This window comes from Cervus elaphus, chromosome 22 (assembly GCF_910594005.1).
Source record: "Cervus elaphus chromosome 22, mCerEla1.1, whole genome shotgun sequence".
Classification (NCBI taxonomy): domain Eukaryota; kingdom Metazoa; phylum Chordata; class Mammalia; order Artiodactyla; family Cervidae; genus Cervus; species Cervus elaphus.
The window spans coordinates 19,101,187-19,107,206 of record NC_057836.1 but is presented as its reverse complement, the minus strand read 5'-3'; the positions used below and the strand labels follow the sequence as shown (position 1 = coordinate 19,107,206).

At 40.3% G+C, this 6,020-nt stretch overlaps 1 pseudogene; it reads left to right on the top strand.

Annotated features, from left to right (window-relative positions):
• The first annotated feature begins 3,138 nt into the window (after nt 1–3,138).
• LOC122679945 overlaps nt 3,139–6,020 on the top strand; it is a 101,325-nt pseudogene continuing 98,443 nt past the window's right edge.

Genomic DNA, 6,020 nt, shown 5'->3' with positions numbered 1-6,020 from the left:
TGTGGAATCTTCCCAGACCAGTGATCCAACCCATGTCTCCTACATTGGCAGGTGGAGTTTTATCCACTGTGCCATCAAGGAAGTCCTGAGTGCTCTCTTAATGTCCTGTTAGTCTTAGGTACTTGGAATATTTTTAGTCTTTTCTTGAATATACAGCTTTAGAGCAAAACACTATTCAAAACAAAATGTCTACAAAATCTCTTTTATAGATCATGGACACTCAAGAAATGATTGGTAGTGATCACAATGGTTCTTTTTTTTTTTTTTTTTTTGATGGGTATCACTCAAGAAAGAATAAATTTTTCTCCTTTTTTCCCCCTTTTTTATAGATATATAATCTGCTACCTGGGAGGGACATGACAGACTTCATTCAGAGCTTCACTCAGTGGGAAGAAGACTGAGAACACTGTATCAGGCCTGATCTTCATAATACCCCTACTGATGAACTCATGGGCTCTCCAGTATCACCCAGCCAAGCAGAGGATGTTTATAGCTTCATGATGGTAACCTAACCCTAACTGTAAAGCCCATATATCCATTAATACTCTGCCTTATGAATTATTTAGGATTAACAGAACACTATATGAACAAAAAATACTAGAAAGTACCCAGTCTGGATCGTTGCTTTTCTCCAGAGGAAACAGGGACATAAAGAGGTTAAGGGACTTGCTTAAGGAACGCAGCTCATTGTAACAGAGCCAAGGCAGGACACACGGCTGATTATGAATGTGTGTTCACACAGCTGTGTTCCTTTTAACATGCTCTGTGGCTTTATAACTTTACCTTTACAATACTCAGCTTTACTATGCAAAAAAATTCAAGGGAAAAAATTTGGAAAAATTTTATTATTCCACTGCTACACTGAGTATTTTGAACTCTTCTTGGTTATGTAAAACAATAATGTAATTCACCTATTAGGTATTATGATTTTTAACACAAAGTGGGGTTTTTATATAATATTTAAATATTTGTGTTTGATTTGGTAATTATTTTCTTTCCAGGACATAGACTTAAAGGTATTCACCAACTTGAAGCTCAAACATCCCAAATTCTGTCCTGATCCTATAAATTTCTATCATCCAGGTAAAATAAAAACAGCCACGGCAGGAGCCACTTCTTTGGATTGCGTTGGACATTATGCTGTCATTCAATAAGCAAAAAAATAAACAGTAAGATAAAATATATTATTCCTATAGCAAGTGGATGAAGTGCACATCAGAAGAGAATAATTTTGAGAAGTCTGGATGCTTTTTCATATAGAAGATATATCATATGGAATGAAGAGCATTTTAGCAAGTGTATGAGAGATAGAGCAAAAGAAAAAAGACACTTTAAGCAAATGGAATACTATCAAAGAAAGAGAAATAATTTTTAAATTAAATGATGGTTGGAAGGCATCACTGACTCAATCAGACATGACTTTGAGCAAACCTCGGGAAATAGTGAAGGACAGGGAAGCTTGGGGTGCTGCAGTCCAGTCGGAGGCAACTTAGCAAATAAACAACACTATAAATGAAGTATGATCACTCTATTTCCTATTTGCTGTTGTTGTTTAGTCATTAAATTGTATCCAATTTGTTTACAACCCAGGGATCGAACCCGAGTCTCCTGCATTGGCATGCAGATTCTTTACCATTGAGTCACCAGGGAAGCCCTACTGTACCTGCTAGATAAACTGGTCATACAGACTGGCAGATCCTGAATAGAGAACTGAAACCCTAGAAAACTCTGAGGAATGAGGAAAGAAAGTCAGAGGCCAAGCTAAGAAGTCAGTGGCCATGGCAGAGAAAAACCCAGAAAATGAAACTGTATAAATGCAGAAAAAAAATCCATGAGGGAAGGATAAACAATTCCTATACAGTCTCCTCATTTATCAGTTCTTTGACAGAAAATAAGTCCACCTAAGAAGGGAACACTTTGTTACAAGCCTTAATTCTGAATCTGTTTGTATTCCTGTTCAAAGAAAATGCAGACCAAAGAACCTCGGCTACTAGTTGTAAGATTTTTAGCTCCTGCCACTTCAACTCCAAGCAAATGCTATGATTCTTGTGTCCTGATTTTCCTTTGCCCCATCAAAAATATACATACACATACTGGATAGAGAATGTTCCCTTTCATCCCTTTCTAGTTTAGAAGTTTATACTGTTCCATTTCTTGCCTTTTTTCACAAATTAAAAACAGGTAAGTCAAAACATTAAGTTTGCTTTCATGGATCTATAGAAAGAAAAACACTGCAAGAATCTCTCTACTAATAACGTTGGCATTGTTCAGCTCTTGCCATTCATTACTGAGATGACTCTTCTTACAGCTGGAGATATCTTGCCTAAAGGGCAGCTTAGGCTTCCTGCTTCTGTCTAATGTGAAAGTTCTACTGTTTTTGGAAGCCCTCCCCAACTACCCTCACCTCCAAAATATACACCATTCTCTGGTGGCTCAGCCAGTAAAGAATCCACCTGCAATGCAAGAGACCTGGGTTTGATCCGTGGGTTGTTAAGATCCCCTGGAGAAGGGAATGGCTACTCACTCCAGAATCCTGGCCTGGAGAATTCCATGGACCGGACAGCCCATGGGGTCCCAAATAACTGAGTGACTTTCACTTTCCTTCCAGTCTCTCCTACACTAGGTTATACTTTCTCCAGGATTTTGTCATTTCTACTTTTTAAAAAAGTTTTTGGCTGAACTGGATTGCAGTGGGTGGGGGCTACTTTTCATTGTGGTAGCTTCTCTCATTGCAGGCCACAGGTTCTAGGCACACGGGATTCAGTAATTACAGTACTCGGGCTTAGGAGTTGTGGCCCACAGGCTCAGTTGCCCCTTCGCATGTGGAATCTTCCCAAACCAGGGATCTCAGAACCCATGTCCCCTGCACTGGCAGGCGGATTCCTATCCACTGTGCCACCAGAGAAGTCCAGTCATTTCTACTTTTGACAAAGATTCTATCCATTCAGAAAATGAGTGACTGAACATGGTTTCCAGTGCAACTGTTTTAACATTTTAATTTTAGCAGAAGAACTAGATATTTAGCTGCATTATTCATATATGTCACATTGTATGGAAATAACTTTTTCAAAGCAGCATATTCTTCTTCCCACTGTAATATTCAAAGTGGCCCTTGCCACTGAGGAAGATACTGTGGTAATGGGGGAGATCCATTCAAAGCCAATCACTAAGACCGTGAGAAGCTATTTCCCTGAAGCCTAGATCTGGGACTTGGTGGTAATAAAGTAACTTCCACTCAACCACATTTGCTTTGGATGTAAAAACATGACTTCATTATTTCCAACCATTTCTCTAATTATCTGTCATTTCAAAACAGGACTAGGCTAATTTACAAAACTCTGGTCTAACTATACCAGTTCATCAATTGTAGATATGTATGTATTCCTGGCACGTCTAGAAAATAAAAGAGGTGACTAATTATGGAATTCTCCAGGCCAGAATACTGGAGTGCGTAGCCTTTCTCTTCTCTAGGATATCTTCCCAACCCAGGGATTGAAGCCAGGTCTCCCGCATTGCAGGCAGTCTTTATCAGCTGAGCCACAAGGGAAACCCAGGAATACAGGAGTGGGTGGCAAATCCCTTCTCCAGAAGATCTTCTTGACCCAGGAATCGAACTAGGGTCTCCTGCATTGCAGGCAGATTCTTTACCAAAGGAGCTATCAGGGAAGCCAATTATAAGCAAGTTTTCTAATGTTTAACACCAAGCACGGATGCCATATTGAACAGCAAACCTGAAGCAATCCAATAAGCAAGGGGAATAAACCACTTTTAGAATTATAAAGTTGTCACATAGTATTTTAGAGAGGGAAGCTCAATGACAATTTCAAGTCTATAGTCACATGTTTTTTTTTAAAATTTGGCTGCCCCAGGTCTTAGTTGTGGCATACAAGATCTAGTTCCCTAACCAGGGATCAAACCTGGGGCCCCTGCATTGGGAGCTCAAAGTCTTAACACTGGACCAACAAGGGAGACTATCCCTATAGTCAGATTTCTAATGGTTGTACAGACTTGTGGGAGGCATGACCATGTTGGGGGAAGTTGAATCACTGAAATGCCTTTTATTTTTCCATCTTGGGCCTTGATTATACTGTTAATTTCTATAATTCTTTTGAAAGTGAAAATGAAATTGCTCAGTCATGTCTGACTCTTTGAGACCCCATGGACTATACAGTCCATGGGGTTCTCCAGGCCAGAATACTGGAGTGGGTAGCCTTTCCCTTCTCCAGGGGATCATCCCAACTCAGGGATCAAACCCAGATCTTCCACTTGCAGGAGGATTCTTTGCCAGCTAAGCCACCTGGGAAGCCCCTAACTCTTTTAAGAGGACTCAAACGTATGATATTGGGTCACACTCATCAGTTACCATCTTGTGCATGAATGCTCAGTCACTCAATTGGATTCTTTATCACTTGGCCACCTGGGAAGCCCAGTTACCATCTTAGAAATAACCAGCTCACTTGCTTGCTTTTTGTTCATCACATGGCTGTCCTCTGCAGCTCCTTGGGTGTAACTGAAGTAGGAGTGAGTAACAGTCCCTGATACCATCACTGAGTGGAAGGCAGGGGTCCTGTGTCTGCCCAGTGACACTGGACTTGGTGTCTCTCTCGACTGCCTCTCTCCAAGCCTTCCAGCACTTCTTCTTGGGGGTCACGATGCCCTACTCTTGTGATCCGGAGAGAAGCCTTGACACTCAAGACCACTGTGTTAAACTAACTTCCCAAGTACATTCAGGTAAGGACATTCCCAAATTAAGCATGAATTTAAATTGCTTTTTGCCCATAACATCTCTTACAGATCACTGAAGTAAACCGTGACTCCAATTACATATATTCAGTTCAGTTCAGTCGCTCATTCGTGTCCCACTCTTTGTGACCCCATGAACCGCAGCACGCCAGGCGTCCATCACCAACTCCCAGAGTCCACCCAAACCCATGTCCATTGATTCGGTGATGCCATGCAACCATCTCATCCTCTGTCGTCCCCTTCTCCTCCTGCCCTCAATCTTTCCCAGCATCAGGGTCTTTTCAATGAGTTAACTCTTCACATCAGGTGGCCAAAGTATTGGAATTTCAGCTTCAGCATCAGTCCTTCCAATGAATATTCAGGACTGATTTCCTTTAGGATGGACTAGTTGGATCTCCTTGCAGTCCCAGGGACTCTCTCAAGAGTCTTCTCCAACACCACAGTTCAAAAGCATCAATTCTTCGGCACTCAGCTTTCTTTATAGTCCAACTCTCACATCCATACATGACCACTGGAAAAACCATAGCCTTGACCAGGCGGACTTTTGTTGACAAACTAATGTCTCTGCTTTTCAATATGCTGTCTGGGTTGATATTAACTTTCCTTCCAAAGAGTGTCTTTTAATTTCATGGCTGCAATCACCATCTGCAGTGATTTTGGAGCCCAGAAAAATAAAGTCAGCCACTGTTTCCACTGTTTCCCCATCTATTTGTCATGAAGTGATAGGATTACATATATACATAAATATAATTACATATATTACCACATCACTAATAATCTGGTCCTAGGGTCCTAAGGGGCATAAGTAGAATTTTTTTACAAAAATATATAAAACATTGTCTGTGAAACTATATCTTACACACTCTAGATCTTCTTTCATTTCTCAAGCTTACAAAAAATATTTTATTATTACCTAGACCGAGGGTCCAAAAATGACATGAGTCAGCACTGTTCAATCCCATTATTTGGATTTTCTAAGTCTTCCTCTAAATTCCTATGACTTACTTTGTACCTTTCTTCTAACACACATTGCATTTAACCATATGTAATGTAATTCTTCTTTCTGGCGTCGTTTATGTCCTGCAACCAAAACCATATTAAGGATAGGAGGCACTTATATCATAGAAGTGCTTATATGCATAAAGTTTACTGCATAAATGTTTTTAATTGAATAAGCAGATGAGTGTGTGTATTTTTTTTAAAATGAAGGAAGGAAAAAATTGAAAGAGGGAGCTCCAAATGGACTCTCGCTACAAATTTAGCTGGGAGAATTCTCA